The following is a 19,424-nucleotide window of genomic DNA, read 5'->3' as shown; positions in this document are numbered from 1 at the left end:
CTTGATTTTGCTTTCTTTCCCCAGATGCTCCAATGGGACAGAAGAGCAATGTGATCCAGTGCTGGAGAGTGAAGCAAAGAAGAACACGGCATGTGGCATGATCACAGACCCAACAGGTAGTATGTTGGTAGTTCTTTGTGAACTGTGTGATGGAGCATTTTATAGTATGTGTTGTTCCTCTCTGTAGTCCATTGTTCTGAGCTCATATTGGAAGCATACAAAATCTCCAGCACGAATGACCAACGTAAGACTCACAGATGCTTTGTTAAGACATTCAGACAGTGCCTATATGCCCATGAAGATTATCTGAGAATGTGCACAGGGAGCCATAGCTTCCCTTTGCTTTACAGTGACTTGCACTCTGCTTGCTAAAAGAAATTGTTCAGAGGGCACTGTCGTTGTACATACAGATAATTTATCAGAAATTCTGTAGATGTTCCCTCCATTGGAGAGACCCTGCAGTTGTATAGAATTAGTGGCTTGCCTAGCCAACAACTCTTAATTTATGTAAGATGTGTTGTATCAATCATACAAAAAGAAGAAAGCCTGATCCAGAGGGCCAAGTCCTGTTGTACATGCTCTGTTTCAAGTTTGGGTTCAACTTCCTAAACAAAGTTAGCATGCAGCACTCACTATACATTTGCTGTGTTTGAAAATAGATGGTGATAGTGATCTTATTCCCAGTTTTCTATCCTTCTATATATCTTTCTTGATTTACACAGGAATCTTCAAGGATTGTCATACCAAAGTGCCCCCAGAGAATTTCTTTGAAAACTGTGTTTATGACATGTGTTTCACTGATGGGCAGTCAACATCCTTATGCTATGGACTGCAGGCCTATGCTGAGTCATGTACCAATGCTGGGATATGCATAGAGTGGAGGAATACTACTCTTTGCCGTGAGTGTTGTGACTTATAAACATCCATTCTGGAATAAAATTTCAAAAGCATGCATGTTCTCCCTTACCTTTTTCATGCATGTTATTTTATTTTATATAACACTTTGAGTATAATCTATCTTCTGTCATGTCTTGAGCCTGCTTCAGTTTCAGTATCATTCCAGTATTTGTATAAAATACTTGTTTTCATAATCAATTGCATACATGTCGGTCTAATCCTTAAAGTTTTAATAATTTATTATTAGTTTCTTAGAAAAGTTTTATTACATTCAACCGTATCTTATGGGAACTTCTGCATTAAGGAAGTAACTGTTGCTTTGCTCCTCTAAAAATCTATCACCCTCATTGTAAGTGGAGCTGATAATCCTCCATACACAAATACTTATTGTTGGCTTTTGGTTAAAAAACTAGTTTAATAAGAGACCTTGAGAAACAGCTGTTTCTAGGAAGTTTACAAGTATTTCTCTATAAAACAAAGTAATCAAATATTCTCACCTCTCCCCCAATTAATTCTCCTCAGAATGACCTTATGGGAAACTTCATTAAATGGACTCATATTTCTTAGAATAGAGCTTTACAGGGACTCCACTGCTGCTGATTTTATGCAGCATTAGGGATCTTTTTACTTGCCAGGCATCTTCTAAAGGACCTTTACATCCACAAAGTACACACCTGGAGAAAAAAGTCTTCTAAATGTCAACCACAGTGAAACAAACCATAATTCTTCTACATGTTTTTTTATCTTTTACGCTACTCTTGATTATATCAGTTTGTACTGATATAATGTATGAAGTACTACCTTCTGTAGGTTTGCACCTTTTTTTCTTTTTCTTTTTTATTTTTTCCCTGTGATGAACAATTAGCTCTGCTAAACATAAAACAAACAAACACCTGAGAGATTCTGGGAGCTGCTCAGTTTGGAAAAAGAATTACTATGACTTTAGAATGGTTTTAAAGCACCCAATTAAGTCAGTTCTGAGAGAACAGTGCACAGAGAATTAATCTGTAAAAAGAACAACAAGAAATAAAAATATAGAGATATATATATAAAATATAAGAAGAGCAAGAAATAAGCTTCTAACCCTCCAAATCAGATTAAAGCTATGGACATCCGGACTCCATAGGCTGAAGCTATATCCCAGGACCTAAGTATCTATGGCTTGATTATAGTGATAGACAAGACTCAGCCACATTAAGAGGATTGACTCTCAAGTGCTCCCTCCATCAGTAATTCAAATAAAAACTGAATAAAGAACCTGACAAAGGACAGGTGCTCTGGCTAGATGACTGGAGATTTTGGCTGTAATTGCCTTACAGGACTAAGAGATCCTGCTGTAGAGACAAAAATAAATGAAAGTCAATATCTAGCGATTTATTGTAGAAACTAGCCAGAATCAGTATTTAGAGGCTTTTTTAGATGACAGACGTGGACAAATGCTTCATGATTTCTATAAAACGTATTGTCTTCCCTGGAGAGCATGCTTTGAGTGACAGAAGCCAAACTCTACCACAAGCAGGAGAAGTGTGACTGTATAATATATTTTCCTTAAGGGGTCTCAGTGAAAAACGGTCTGATTTTTAGTTATTTTTAAATATATGGCAGGTGTTCAAATAGTAACTACAGTAATACAGTCATATCTGTTGGTATATGACATTCTTCTATCCACTTAAAGGAGTGACTTTCTGTCTTTAAACCTGCAGAAAAAGTTTTACTGAACCTAGCACAATTGGTCCTGTATGGTCACATCAGGTTTCCCTTCAAAGCGAGCCTACAATGTTTGACTTCCTCTGTGCAGTGAAGCGCAGGGTGACCCACCTGCCTTATCCATCTCTACCAAAAGCCACCCCTCACACACTCTCTCCAGTGTCAGACCTTCTAGCAACAATTTTTGTATATTTTCAGAAGGAAACACTGAAAGCATCAAGAAAACTTTTATCATTATTTTGCTCTTTTGAGTGATCTTATTTTTCCCTTCTATCTCTAGCAATGTCCTGTCCTGGAGGCAGCATCTACAAGAGCTGTGGCACAAGGTGTCCCTCTACCTGTATGAACATCTCAGCAGCTGATTCCTGCAGTTCCTTACCAGTGGAAGGTTGCTTCTGTAAGGAAGGCTATGTTTTGAGTGGAGACAATTGCGTGCCAGAAAGCAGCTGTGGTTGTGTTGATGAAAAAAACCAGTATCACCAGGCAAGTTACCGCAGACATTTAAAGAAAAAAAAAAGAATGAAAAGGGGATCTCATTCTTTATCATGATGAGAGAAAAAATGTTACTAACACTAGAAAAGTTATTATTTACGTCATTAATAATAACAAAATAGACTCATTTTGCCAGCCTTCCTGATCCCTGAGCTGTGTGGCTACAATTGCCTAAATGATCATAGATCATGCACATTCCAATGATAGTAATTCAATTGTCCCTTATGATATTACCTTCCAATTTATCTTATCTTATCTTATATACTCTACACTCTTTTTTTCCACTCAGCTGGATGAAAGCTGGTTCACTGGTTATCCCTGCACTGAACGCTGCACCTGCAATGCTAATAACATCATTACATGCACATTCTGGGAGTGTGGCATCCGAGAGGAATGCAGTATTCAGGACGGTGTGCTGGGTTGTCATTCCAATGGTAAGCTCTACCTGAAAATGGTTCTAATGTCAATGCCATCATTAGATCCTTCTGCTTCTAGCTGTATTATAAATATTTTTTCTTATGTGATGTCAAAGTTAAGTCCCAGCTAATTGCTGCCAGTGCTAAGACATGAAAAGCCATCATGATCTGTCTCGCAAGCACAGATCCCCTTCTGTTGTAGTGGATATCAGCAAAACCTGATGCTGACCAAAAGCTCACAAGGTCACTTGGGTCCCTTTTGTCTTGATAATACAAATTCAAATCCTACATCAGCCGTGCTGCAAGAGCTAAATTTGAGCATAATTGAGAACTGCATTTCTGAGAGTCTGGGTGATGGCAAGTACATTATCTATGCATATAGATGCAAATTAATTTATGTTTATATTTACACAAATTACACATATAATTGTTTATTTTTACATAGCTAAATAGAAAAGCTCTGTACTACTCTCAGTTACCATTATAGAAATGTATAAAAAGGTGCATTTGCTGCCAAGTTTGTACAAAATTTGCAAACTAAATTTAGGAGAGACTTCCTGGAAATTCCTTATTTCCAAATAAATGTCGTTGACACGGACCTGATATACCTCTGTGAATGTTTGCCCACATAATAATGATGAGGATTAGGTTGCTCTGCTAGTGCAAACATCTTCGGTCAGTTGAGTCCATGGTGGAATCCAGTCCAAAGTTCCTAGACCATTTTTTTCATCTTCAGGCCAAGCAACATGTCAAGTGGCAGGAGATCCTCATTATTTCACTTTTGATGGACTCACGTACACTTTTGTGGGTACCTGCACCTACACCTTGGTTGAGGTTGTTGACACCAACAATGTCATTCCTATAACCATCCTTGGCAAGAATGAAGACAGAGGACTCAGAGGGGCCACATACTTGAAAGAAGTCTACATAGACGTGTATGGTGTACGAATCACCCTTCAGAAAAGCCAAGGAATCCTGGTAAGAAGTGGTGCTCTTCATTCTGGCAAGAAGTGTTTTAAAACTAGTTCACTACAGTAGCTGTAAGAAAAAGGATATTTGTGTTTCCTAGGAAATGTGTATGCATATGCTTAGTACTTGTGGGCATCTCCATTAAATGGATATCACAGGGAAATATCATACCTCACTAGTTCCCAAGACTTCTGGTTTGGGTTTACTGCTCTACTGGCTGTAACTTGGATATGGAACCCAGAGCTTCCAGATCAGAGAACTGTTACCTGAACTAAGGAATGGAGCTTCCCACTTCAATAGCTGTTGTCAATCCAATCACCTTTAGCTAGCTAACAAGAGCAGAGGAAAAGTAAGTCATACTGTATCGGTCTAGAGTAGCACAGGGATACATGGCAGTACCAAAGGCAGGGAATCCATCCTACAGGTAAGTAAGGGATTGCCCACTACTAGGAATCCTTCCAGCTCCCTGTAATGGCACGGGCTGAGTCCTGCCCATAAGTCCTCACCTAAAAGGCTGACTCCTGCAACCCATAGTTGGAATGCAGTGGTGGAAGTGTAAAAGAGCTAAAACTGTCACAGAGAAATCTCCAGCACTGCAAGAAATACAGACTGTGAACAGAAAAGCCTTAATGGTAGAATGTCCATAGTAACAAATGACACACCCTTCCAGCTGAACAACGAGAGAGTCTACACTCCAGTGGAGAATCGGTTGCGAGGCTTGTCCATTGGAAACGTTGGCAGATTTATAGTTGTGGAAACTGACTTTGGTGTAAAAGTGAAATATGATGGCAATCACTACCTGGAAATCACCCTTCCAAAGTCTTATTTTTCAAAGGTAAGATTTATTATGTAAGCATCTCACACTATTTCAAAACTGCTGCTTTGAACATCTATTTTTAATTACTTTTATTCCTGTGTTTTGCTACTACATCTTTCTTTGCAACTGTATTGTGACATATTTTTTCCTTTCTATTTTTTCTTCTCAACAATTTTCTTGTGTTCCAAGGGGGTAGTTAAAGAAAATGACCTGGCTAGGGGAACACATCCAGCTTCTAGAATTAAATGCCTTGAGGCATTAGGGAACCACAGATTTACTGCAATTTCTAGTTTATTTCTCCATGGGGGCAGTGAGACACTAGTGAGTATGTCTGAACTGTCTAGTACAAGATTGCTTGTTGGTGATTTGGTCACATTATTTCATAGGCAATGAATAAGAAGTTGTTGGAGAAGCTGATGTAGAACAGAAAGTGCTTAGAATATGGTTCTTTCATTTGCAGGTACATGGCATGTGTGGTAACTTCAATGACAATCGTGAAGATGATCTGTTCTTGCCCAATGGTACACTTGTCAGTGTCACACAGTTTGGAAATAGCTGGAAAGTGGAGAAGGACAGTGATGAAGGGTAAATGTAACTTCTTCTCATAATTTGCATCTTCTTTTGGGAACAGCCTCCTTCCAACCCTTTTGACTGTTTGCTACCTTGTAACATATAAGTTGTGTACATGAGACTTTTCTCTTCTTGAATTTGAAGCTCATAAAAAAGCCATCACCACAGGAAACTGCTGTATGGGCCAGAGGGAAAACACAGCCATTCTATTGATCGACATACGCACTTAGGGAATTAGGCTTTGGAATAGTCCACAGCATGTACATAGCCTCTGTTTATTTCATGATGGAAACACCTAGAGCAGGACAGTGTTGGGGAACAGTGAGGGCCAGTGGTTCCCTAAGAGACAGGGAGGCAAGTGTGGTAACACATCTGCGAGAACAGTGGCCTCACCAGCCAGGTTCCATCCCACTTTACTGGAGCAAGACAATCAGGGCAGGCCCAAGGGTGGAAGCCAGGGTCAGACAAGAGTCCAGACCACCACACAGCTCACAGTGACGAGGCAGGTACAAAATCAAGCTGCGAAATACATCCTCTAGTCAAGGTCAAGTTCAGTGAGAGTAATGAGAGTCAGACATAGCATAGTGGTTGCCAGGAAGGTCTGCCTAATCTTTCACTCATAGACAGTAAGAAGACTGTAGTCTCTAGCATTATTTAACACCTTTCAGTGGAAACAGTCTTGTACAACTTTCAGTCTCTGTCTTATATATGCCTTTGAAACTTACATGCAGCTGTGTCTGTTCTTTAATGCAGTTGTTCTTCAGACTTAAGAGAAGATGACATTCCTCCTTGCACTGCAGAGAATAAACCAGTCATTGAAAGCCAATGCAACGTCCTAAAATCAGACAAATTCAAAGCATGTCATAATCTAGTCAATCCTGAAGACTTCATACGGATCTGCATCTATGACATGTGCCAGTATGATGGCATGATGTCCACTCTCTGCGACATAGTTCAAGTCTATGTGGACAATTGCAGGGATCATGGAATCACCATTAAATGGAGGAATAGCACATTCTGCCGTAAGTGTATAAGCAAGTGAAAAAACTGAAACTTGGATGGCTGATAGCAGGAAAACAAGTCATCACTATTAGGTGAACAAGTTATGTAAAAGAAATTTCAGTGCAACTTCTCACAAAATGCAATTCTATTATTACGATTTTATGACTCCATTGTTGTACTGAACAATGTTCAGGTTGAGTTAAATCCAGCGATAACTCAGGACTAGACAAGTTATTGACAGTAACGTGGAGATAGAATGGCTTTAGAAGCCAAATGAGTCCAAAGAGATATTGCAAAGAGTGTAAAATCATGCGGTTATATAGCCAGAAGGCGAAAACAAAGTAGGATACTAAGTCAGGAGACAGGGCTCAATGACGCTCACTGTGTTTTGAGTGAAAACCTGCAATTTGGTCAGTTTCTTATGAAAGGCCACGTTCCTGTATTAATTTCCAGTGTATGTGCCCCCTTCCCTTTCAACGAACTTACAAACAAATTGTGTAAAAATGAGTAAAGATTACACAGCGTGTCTCTTTTTGTTGTTTTTTCACAACTGAGTATGACATCGTGGAATTAATTATCACATAATGTTGTAGAGGACAAAACGATTAACTGGTTAAAAAATGAGCCAAATGAATGTTGAACGGGTCCAGCAGAAATTCTGAGTTGCCTTCTTACCATGACTGGAGGAAAATAATGGACAAATGAACCTTTTGTCCTGCTACCTTGTTTCTTGAACTGTCCCCTTATGCATCTCTAGTCACTAGCAGAAAAAGAAACAGGGCATAGAGCTAGATAAATCTTCAGTCTGACAATGCGTATCTATAGTTCTTGTGTGTCTGTAATTAAGCTAGATATACACCTGTTATGCATCACTAGGCAGAGCATTCTAAGGAATTTGTCCTAAGGATTCTCATTTCTAGCAGTGCCCAAAGAAGCATTTGCAGTTGAACTGGAATACTGAATTAGAATGATCTAGTGCCAGGTTAATCACCAGCTCAGGCATACCAGTAACAGAACTGAATCAGCAGCTCCAGGGAGGATTCTCTATTTTGGTTTTGTTGGTTTTTTTAAATAAAATATTCAAAATCAAAACTGGTTGATGATCAAAATCAGCTATTGAAAGGCAATTCTATACTACAATTTTATAGGCCAAGTTGTAGCTTTCAGGCAGGCCAATGGTTTTTGCAGTGCACTTTCTAAAGCTATTTAATAACACTGGTTCTGTTCTCTTCACCCACACAGCATTGCCCTGTCTACCCCACAGCCATTACACAAGCTGTGTCTCCACCTGCCCATCAACATGCAATGACATTTTTGCCTCTTCCCTTTGTGAGAAGACAGAAGAGTGCACAGAAGGTTGTCAGTGTGATGATAGTTATGTGCTTAGTAATGGCAACTGTGTACCTCTGAGCAACTGTGGCTGCAGGGATGATGACAACAATTACTACAGTGTAAGTAGTTTGTCTAGCTGCAAAACTTGTACAAAGTTGTTCTTGTCCATCTGAATGAGAGAGAGAAATCTTCATCATCTACCTCTAAAATATCTTTCATCTGATTTGTAAAAGCTGTAGTCTCAGGCATTAGGAGATACAGGATATTGGTACTTTGCATCTGAAAACAAAATTGAGGTACATTGGACCCTAGTCAATGAGTCAGAGTTATTCAGGCAGTTTGTCCTAGTTCTGTTTTGTGTTTGAGTTCTCATGTAAAAGAAAATAAGATAAATGGACTGGGATCTCTACTCCCAGGCTTTTGGTGAAACTACACCTGGACTGAGCAGTTATGGAATCACCAATAGGCCCAGTCGCACCCGGCCAGCCTCCAAACCTTTTACTATTGAATTTTTATTGCATTGCAAAGCTAAGCACCTTGATAATATATTATTAACACAACTTGTGTTCAGGCTGGGGAGACCTGGATAACTCCACACTGCACCAGAAGATGTCAGTGTCAGAAGAATGGTGTCATCACATGTAAGAGCTATAGCTGTGATTCCAAAGAAAGCTGCGTGATCAAAAATGGAAAATACAAGTGCAGTCCAACAGGTATGTGCAGGCAGGTCTTCACTTGGTCTTCCCTGAGGGCTGAAGAAGGAGGACAGATGTGGGTGTCCATTCTTTCTTACAGGGCACTTTGAGTCTTTTCCACAGGGAATGAAGGCAGCTCTGACAGTGCTATTGATAACGTATTATTGAACACAAAAAGGCGTCAGTTCTCAGAACAGAAAGTTCCAGTACAAGACAGAGAATTTGTAGAGGGAAGTGAAAAAACACTTTACTTACTTACAGCTAGAATTTTGACAGTTCAATTTGACTAGTTTAAATTTAAAAAACATATTTGCACTCTATCTACAAAAAACCCAGAACTCAGGTATATCTGTCTGTGAATTCTTTGGCAATGGTTCCGATTTTGCTATTGCATGTTGATTTGAGAATATAAAGAAAAGGCAAAACAGGACAGAGCAGGTCTGAACAAATACATAATAGGCCAGTCAGAGAACTCTGGTGCTTTTTGTTCAATAGTTGCTCTGGCTAAGCAAAGTTAATCCCATATTCTATAGGTAAATTGGATTTTTTAAGAGACAACTTGTTGCCTAGTGACTCTACACTTCAATTTTGAAGAACAGTATGGCATAAGACTTACAGTAATGTAGTGACAACCACCACAAGAGCATAATGTAAATCCAGCTTCACTCTGCTCCATTTTGGCAAAATACCGCAACAGAGGCAGCGCAGCAGTCTTTAAGGAGAGCCTTGCTTCTGGGAAAATGGTTTGCTCTGCTCTGTGCTCACTGGTCAAGGAGAATACTTAGACAACAGTCATTGCATCTGATTGTTATGACTAGTGAACCCAATGATCAAATTAGTAACCTCAGAAAAAATCAGCGTGACAGCAGTGAGACAGCCAAAATTAGACACTGCTTTTCGTGTTCCAATAATTTTGTAGTAACACATTGCTGAGGATTATGAAACCCTCTCTAAGAGCCACTGCAAGCCATGCTGTGTGGCAGAGTGTTTCCTCTGCAGAGGACCAATGAGCACAACTAGGTCTCTATAATGTCGAAATACCCTAATGTTCTGCTTCAGTTCAGTTGGCTCACACTGGTTCTCAGCAGAGGAATGAGTTTCTCTGGCTCTGTCTCCATCTGAGTGGCCATTCACTTAAGTAATGCCTGAGCATCCATCTTTCCTTCAAGAGACCTGCATACTGGCAGCAATCATTTTTATCTAACTTAGTTTAAACTGATCCATGCAAGGCATCTGGCACATGTACATTCAGACTGCAGAGTAACAAAGCTCTTCCCTTTTAGGTTTTGGGAAATGCAAGATCATGGGCGACCCACATTACATCACCTTTGATGGTCTGGTGCACCACTTTCAAGGGAGATACACATATATTCTGGCTGAAACCATCCCTGACCTACCTGATACTCTGATGCAGTTCAGCATTGAAGGCACAAACTATCCTTTGCTTCGAAGTCGACACATAACTTACCTGAAAGAGATTCTCATCAATGTTTACAATCACACTGTGCGATTCAGGCAGAACAAGCAGATTTTGGTAAGTCTCTTGCTGACTGCAGGGCACAGAGAAAAGCCCTCCATTGGAGTAAAACATATCTAAGTAATAAATGTGTTTTGAAGAATTTAAGTGTTAAGGCTAACGGTATTGTTATGGGGCAATGGGGCAACCACGAATGCAATTATCAGTTGTACTGAGTCTTTTTTCTATATAGCTATGAAGGATATAATTCTACTTCAAACAAATAAACTAATAAGAGGCTTAGCAATAAAACACCAAATATACCAAGACTTACAATAAAGTCATACAAATTTTTATCAGTGTTAGGAAGATGAAAAGTGTGAATTATGCTATGAAAACTTAATTTCCTTCTCCTTTATGGTGCGTAAGAGTATATTTGGCTGGTATATACATTTTTAACTCACTAATAGAAATCTCTTAGGACAATATGAAAATACTACACTTTCCTCAACGTGCAATTTTGTTAACTTTAAAAGAACTGAATGCTGAGGTTTTTACCTGGTTAAACTATCTGATTTATTTGTCATAAAAACTGAGGAGTGTTCATTTGTAGCATTGATCTGTACTGAAGTCAGATTTTAATTTGGCCTACATGTTATGAATTTTAACTACATCTTTCCCCACTAGTTGGATGGTGTGAGGGTGAGACCCCCAGTTCGTCCTCATGAAGGTATTCATATATATCAGAGGATAACAAGAATTTACCTGGAGACAGATTTTGGCTTACATATAAGCTTTGATGGCAATCAAAATGCAGGTAAGAGATAATAAGACAATGTGCAGGAATATTTGTGCTCTCTCAAAAAATGCTCTCACTCAAAGGAGGTCTAAATCCAAGTAAGAATTAGAAAGCTTCACTCTTTCAGCCTATGGCCCTTTGTGATATGAACTTGCAGAAAATCAAAACAAGAAGTGTTTCCCAGGAACCAGAAAAAAAACCCATAAAACTAGCATTTCTTTATCTGGATCCACCTGAACTTAAGAGAGAAGTAGAGTCAGACTGTTCTACTTTTTTCATGTTAAGTAAGGTCTGAGTGATAAAAATGAAAGCAAATCACTTAAAATTGCTGATCAGGATTATGGAATGAAGTTTGGATCTGTCCCTTTGCCAGATTTAACCAGTCATAGCACTGAGGTTCTCAAGCTATACAGACATGAGTGCATCCTTTTACATGCTTCCTCTCAAGGCTATCCCAGATAATTTCATTTTTAGTGTTTCTCAGCGAGGTTCTTATATCACATATACAAAACTCACATAAGTTGAACCCACATTGCCTCTTCTGTTCAAAGCACAGTTGCTCCTAATTTATAACAGGATATAGCAATGTTATTTCTGAATGTATGGTGAAAGTGCCAGGCTATTTCTACATGTGGCCATAATTTCAAACCCTAAAATTCCAACTGCAGAAAGACAAGGTCTGTTTCACAGGAATTCCACTTCTCATCAAGCAAGTAGACTGTAAATGAAGGGCAAAAAGTGGATGGTACATTCAGTTTGTTGCAAAGCAGTAAGCAGTATGCACTAAGGGCACTGAAGTGGTGATGCCATGTCATATAATACCTTACTGGCTGCAGGGGAACAGCTTTTTTTTGGGTCACAGAGCACAGAAATAGTTTAGTGAATACATGCATAAACACGTATGTTCAGGGCTGTGCTCATATCCTGCATATGAGGCCCACGACACACTACCAGCTCTGATCTGAATAATGAAAGTGGTACTTGGCACTGCTTTCCACCTCTTCTATACATTCAGAAGCAAAGATTTTGGTGTAACGTTTGGGGTTTTTTCTTCTGAATTTCCCTAGATATAAAACTGGCCACCACTTACAGAAGCAGAGTGGAAGGCTTGTGTGGTAACTTTGATGGGAGATATAGAAATGACTTCACCAATCCAGATGGTGTTTGGGTGAAGAATGTGAACGTATTTGGTGAGAGCTGGAAAGTTCCTCTAAGAAGAACCTCTCGTCTCAGGTACTTAATTTTCAACTTCACATCCCTGGCAAATACAGCCACTGGAAGTGAATGAATTAAGCCATAGTTAATATGTATCAATAATTACACTGTCTAATTTCTGATCTTTCTTTTTCTCTTGGTCTCTATGTAGGGACTTCTCCTGTTCATCACTAAGATGTACCCATGCCCTTCCATCTAGCCCAAAGACAACTGAACTATCACTGTATTACTCCAGTTCAGCACCCCTCTTTGGAGTCATAGTAATTAAAACTGCTAGGGCACAGGGATGTACAAGATCATTGCCAGTGTCATGCTTCCTGGCAAAGATAAATACATAATGTTCACAAAGGCTTGTAGTGATAGGACTAGTAGCAATGGGTATAAACTGGAGAGGGGCAGATTTAGACTAGACATAAGTAAGAATTTCTTCACCATGAGAGTGGTGAGACACTGGAATAGGTTGCCCAAGAAAGCTGTGGACGCCCCATCCCTGGAGGTGTTCAAGGCCCAGTTGGATGGGTCTTTGGGCAGCCTGATCCAGTGGGATACATCCCTGCCCACGGCAGGGGGGTTGGAACTAGATGATCCTTAAGGTCCCTTTCAACCCAAACAATTCTATGATTCTATGTTGTGTTGGATGGGCCTGAGAGAGGAAAAATCCTGGTTCAGTACCATACCTCCCTCTGTAATATGAATGTAGCTTTGAAGTACATGAAGAGAAATTCACATTTCCTCCCAGAAGAGGTTCTTGATGAGTCTCACTTCCTTGCATTTATGGCTACCTAGTGTTTTCCGCCAGTTCAGAAAAAGAACATTCTTTTTGGTATAAATAAGCATTATATTTGTGGTCAGGCAAATCTTGTGCTAATCAGTCCATACAGAACATTGAAACAGGTAGAGAAAGAAGTTTCCTTCTTTTCTTCCCACTTTGCTTTGGAAGACCTTTGGAGGTTGCTTAGCCACTAAACCAGAACTTTTTCAGTAAGCAAATGGAATTGTATTAGCTGTCAGGATACAAGTCAGCTGCAAAAACTTGTCTGCCAGAACAGCAGAAGGCAGTATGTAGGCTACTGCTGGCTCTGGAGACTGTCTACAAGAGAATTCTGGCACTCCAGTTGTTCACTGAAAGTGAGCATATGTCCAAGAAATAGTGGCCTATTCCAGCTGCATCATTCTGACTAATGTTCCAAGTTTTATTGAATAGATTGGATGAAGGAGGATGATGCCTGTGTAATGCAGAATTTTCAAAGAAATAATTACAGATATCCCTTTTGATTTATATATCCATAAATCGCTGAGATGGTAGGAAGTGTTCTAATACATCCTTGATTGACTTTACCTATCTCCTTCCCATTTGGGATAAATCATGAGAGATAAATAAGCTTACCCTCACACCACAAGGCAGAAGTACTCCTGTGGTGTTATGTAGAGAGTAGAAACAGGAATACCAGATGTACAAAGAACTGATGTTTTCATAATGACTTCATTTACAGAAGAGATATCAACTCAAAAGATGAGTCCGAGGAGGAACCAGATACAGGGCTCTTTCAAGGTTGCAATGAAAATCAGCTGGAATACGAAAACAGAACTTCGAGATGTCAAACCCTGACTGACTTGAACAGTCCTTTCGTAGCATGCCATTCTGTGGTCTCACCAGATTTCTATTTAATGTAAGTGTCTATGCAGACAGTTCTTCTCTCCATTTGCAAAATCATTTTGGCTCTAGTTTCTAACAAGAACTTTGTATCTTCAGTCTCCAGGGTATAAAAAGGAACTGAGGATAGCAAGTATCTTTGGGGAATTGGGCCCAGTGATTCCATTATTGACATTAAATCCCCATCTTTATTTTTAAATAATTGTGATGATCTTTCTTTCTATGTATTTAGAGTTTCACTTTTCTGTTACCTCTAGAAAGTACCCTTCCTCTTTTCCCACACAGAGAAAGCAGCAGTGTTATGCATTATACCTGTAGACTGGGATTTCCAGCATGCTTACAGTTCTTATCCACATTCAGTGAGAATTTAGTATCTGGCTCTGTTAGTTTCCTTTTAGCAATTCTAGCTCCATAAAGTCTAGCCTTCATGCTACTGCCACAAAGGCTGAAGCTGTCAGTGACACTTCTTGAATAATCTTTCATGGAGAAGAGCAAGAAACCAGATTAGTGAAGAGTAACTAACCTAGTATCTTCAAGAAAGTCCCCTCTGCTGTGTTTCAAGGCTGCTCTGGCCTCCTACAGTTCCTACACTCCTAATTTTGAGCTGTATGAAGCCTGTTGATTCATCCCCATATTCATCATTCATCCATCATCAGTCACAAAACTGCCAAGTAGCTGCCAGTTTTCTCTAGTCATATAGTTGTACATAATGTTTAAAGACAGATAATGCCCACCTCAGAGTCCCTCATAACTGTGAGAAGAACGTGAAGGTATCTTAAGCCAAACAAACTGGACTGCTGGCTTCAATATATATAGCCTGACTCTTAACAGAAGTGTAACTATCTCCTCACTCTTGAATCTGGCTGGGCAGCTGGTCTACCTTCTTAGTGGTTGCCTGATTTTTCTGAGGTGCTGCATACTTGCAGATCCCATTCATTGCAGATATCAGTGCCTCTGAAAATCAGGCCATGGATATTCAAATGATGAACAAAGCTGAGAAGGTAGCACTGGCAAAAAAAGCACTCGGTAAAAGAGTTCTATGTCAATATTCAAAGCATATAGACACAGGAGGGAAGGAAGCACTGAAGGAAGTGTACAGTCCAGCTATAAGACTTAGCAGTCCTGAAAAGTGTTCTAAAAGCAAGATGTAGCCACGCTAGCCTGAAACAGAAGCAGACAGCAATGAATAACTTACTGTGACAAGCAGTCAGGTACCTGTTTATTGTTTGTTCACACATGAATACCTCGCACGCTAGCAGCAGCTGCTCAGCAAATGAGCTGATCTTTCCAATCACGTGGCTGGGGTTTTTTTTGTATTCCTCTGTTTTCCTGTCAGCCAGTTACAGGAGAACAGAACTAACTCAGAGTCAAGCAGAAAAGCAGCCAAAAATAAATAATAACAAAGGTATTGGGAATTAATGCTTTCTTATATTGCACACAGGAGCTGCCTGTTTGATATGTGTGTGGAAGGAGATGAGGATGCTGTATTATGTCGCAGTCTGGAGGAATACGTGCTGGCTTGTCAGCAGCAGGGAGTCAGTATAGAAGGCTGGAGGCAACTTGCAGGTTGTGGTAAGTACAAGAACCGTAAAGTATAGTTTCTGCCTAGAGGACTCTCAAAACCTGAGATCTGAGACTTTTCCTACCCACACCATGTATCAAAGCTCCTCAGGGAGTAAAAGCATGTTGATTCATCTCTGGCCTCTCTTCTAAGTCCTCTGGTGACTTTTGCATTTAGACCCCAGCTTAGAAAGCTACTTAGGAAAGCAGAGCTGTCAGTTTCCCCGTTATCAGAAGTTCTGTGGGAGAAAGAGATGTCCCCGTTCCCATCTGGGCAAGAAAGTTAAAATTTTGGATACCATCACAAGCCACAATACTGAAGGAAAAACATGCCATGTCCATCTCTTTTTAAAGCTACAAAATATACTAATTCTTTTTTGTTTTGCCCGTGAATTTTTAAGATAAAAAGATTCAGCTGAAAACTCACAAATCTTTCAGACTAAAAATGCTGAAATAAAACTTATAGTAAACTCATACTTTTTTTCCCATATTTTGTTTTGCTTTGCTTCCCTCCCCCGCCTCAAGTTGGGAGATTCATTAAACCATACTTCCCCTGCATCACCCACGGTTAGATGACTTTGTATTCCTGGTCAAACTGCCCAAAGTTGTGAAACAGCTCTGGTATTTCAAGGAATGGCCTGAATGTCTGAGAACTTAGATCTGAGACCAGTGAACACCTGGAACAAGAGCACAGCATACAAATAGGCTTGACAATGCATTTCCTGACTTTGGAGTGCTTTACTTACAACTGAAATACTATTACATATGTATGCTAATGTCTATGAATATGTGTTCATCACAGCACCTCCTACAAAATGGTAACATCTTCTGGGTCTCAAAGGGTACTGTGCAAGTAACACATGGCAGCCTGCTATAACTAGACTCTCCTTGTTTATACAGGTCTGTCATGTCCTGCCAACAGCAAGTACAGCTCATGCATGTCTGCCTGCCCAGCATCCTGCAACGATTTGACCAGCCCCTCTGAGTGTGAATCACCTTGTGTTGAAGGCTGTGAATGCCTCCCTGGCTACGTTCTCAGTGGTTTTGACTGTGTGCCTTACAAACAATGTGGCTGCACATACCTTAACAAATATTATCAGGTACACTCTCTCTGTGGGTCAGACAGCACTGAACAATATTTTCTTCTGCTAGCCATTTTGACAATCTCCTCAGCGTGTAATTTTGCATTCTAAACAAAGAGCAATTGTTTAAAAACATTCTGGCCTCTGGAGGAAAAGAGAGTAGATCACTTGGTATGCCTCTGAAACTCCTCCTGCCAGAGTACTCTAGGCAGACACTTGGAGAAAAGTATAGGATTACACTCTGACCTCCATGTTAAATTTTCACCTTTATTAAATTAACTAATAGCCTCGTAGCTTCTAAAGTTTACAACTCACTACTTACTTACAGAGAAATTCTGTCAGTCACTGTGGTCTCTCTCCTCTCAGTGAAGAGTGGTATAGGCAGGGCTGAGAGTCTGTAGAGCCGGCTATGACATGAAGAGAGCTCCAAGGAAGGCTGGATTCTGAGAAACGTGGAGAATTCACCATTGTCACTGCAGGACAAAAATGCTTTGTAATCTTATAGATTTCTGTTTTAACACTAGAAATTTGGTACAGAAAAGACCTAAGCCATTGAATATTGTCTTATGTGGAGGAGGGAGACACTATGAACAGGTGGGTCTCACCAGAAAAACAGCATATGGCATTTCCATGTTTTGCCTTGGAGTCACAATGAGCGACATCCACCATTCTCTCTTATCTCCAGGAACATTTAGATGTTGTTTGTCGCACATGTACCCAACCTGGGGCTACCCCTAACTCTCCTTATGCTTTCTTTCTTGGGTGATACTTGAGTTTCAAAGAGCTGGATTAGTAAATTGCTTGCTTGCTTTTTTATAAAAGCTACTAAAATGCAAAAATTATCTGTCCTGTTGCCATTCATCAGGAAGGCATCAGAGAACAGCAAGGGGGGGCCCGTTCTCTATATTTTTTAATTCTTTTTTTTTTTTTCTTTTTACATTTAACTGCTGTCTTCCAGATTGGAGAAATATTCACAACTGATGACTGCTCTCAGAGATGCCACTGCACAGAAAGCTCCACTGTCTCCTGCTCTAACATAGTGTGTGAACCTGATGAAATCTGTGACATTTCAAACTACAGTCGTGGATGCTACAGGAGTGAGTCAACCACACATTTTCTTTGATGCTAAGAAATCTTGACTTACTGCTTATAGGAAGGACATCACTGGGTTGGGGATACTTGCAACACAGTCTGAAGATAAGAGAAGACCTTCATACGAATACCAGGGGTCTTGCTTTGATGTTTCATCATAGAAAGAGTGCTTCTCCTATTCCTTTTGTAAAGTGCAAATGAAGTCCCTTAAAATACCGGGCATGTCCAGCATCAGCAGTCAGTGTAATCTAACCAAGAACAGTTCTCTCAGGATTGGATTATGTGAGAGTTTTAAGCATTTCTCCTTCCTTTTTGCTAGGTGGACCATGTATGCCAAACCCTTGTAAGAATGATGGCATTTGCTCTGAAACTAACAATGACACCCACCTGCGCTTCAACTGTGAATGTTCCGAACTCTACACAGGACCAAGCTGTGAGGAAGAAAAGATAGGTACTACAACTATTTTGGATTTCACTGTCTGAATTACATGCACTACTTTCAAAATCTGGCATTATTACAGAGAAGACTGAGTTTGCTCTTCATTTCCATGCTGTAAACTAGTAATCAAGTAGGTAATGGCCTGTTGTCATCGAAGCAGAAAGAAGGGATCAGATCCCACAGTAGCAAGGTGCTAGAAGGCATGACAGCAGGGGTCTGTAAAGCGTACAGGACCTGTGTCTGACACCACTCCGGAAAGCTACATTCATTGAAGCACACAGTATAAACCAAGCAGATGGGCAAGGGTTGAGAAAAATTGTTAGCTTTCACTGACAGGGCTCTCATTTCTTCTTCAGCCACAGACCCTCCTGTACAGGATCGTGAGAATCATACAGTTGCCATCATCATTGGAGTTGTGGCAGGCGTAGTTGTTATCGTCATTCTCATCTCTTCTACAGTGTACCTGTGCAGGTAAGGCTTTTCCCATCTTTGCTATATTCAGAAGTCAAGACACATACAACCCTTTTAGCACCTGCAAACCTCAAAACTCCCCTTAGTCATTAACCTACAGGGCCAAAAAGCAACCACAGTATTCAGCATCTCATTTGAGGAACGTGAGGGAAAAGCTTAGCTTTTTCTGAGAAATGAACATATGCCATTTCCTTTACAAAAAGCATATGCATCACTACGACAAATCTTGGGCTTCTCCAAAATCTGACTTCACTCGTGCTCGCACCATTCTTTGACTTCTCAATATGGATAAGAACAGAAATTTAAAATGGTTCTTTTTTTTTTTTTTTCCATTGTACAGAAGCAAGAGAAAGGCAGATAAAGCTGCGAAATCAAGGAAATCATCTTTGCAATGGTCCAGGGATCACAGAGTACAGGAGCGAGACTACGGCTGCATTGTGAACACTGCATTTGATCAAAATGAATCCTCAAATACACACTTATAGTTAGCAATATGTTTCCAATTCATTTGTATTACTTTCTGCCCTTTTATTTAAATAGTATTTCTAGTACTTTGAGAAGAAATAATAAATAAATCATTGCATTTGCTGAAAATCTTTGAAATTGTTCATCTAAAGTATCTCTCAAATCTCATGTTGTAGACACAAATTGAAATATGTCCTGGATCACATTAGCGACTGTGTTGTCTTCAGAGGCTGTTTGAAAAACACAAAGTCTAGACAGAATTTACCAGCACGAGTGTGCCGCACACCTTCACAT

Source organism: Cuculus canorus, chromosome 9 (genome assembly GCF_017976375.1).
Source record: "Cuculus canorus isolate bCucCan1 chromosome 9, bCucCan1.pri, whole genome shotgun sequence".
In the NCBI taxonomy this organism is placed as follows: Eukaryota; Metazoa; Chordata; class Aves; order Cuculiformes; family Cuculidae; genus Cuculus; species Cuculus canorus.
Note: the sequence above shows the minus strand (reverse complement) of the source record.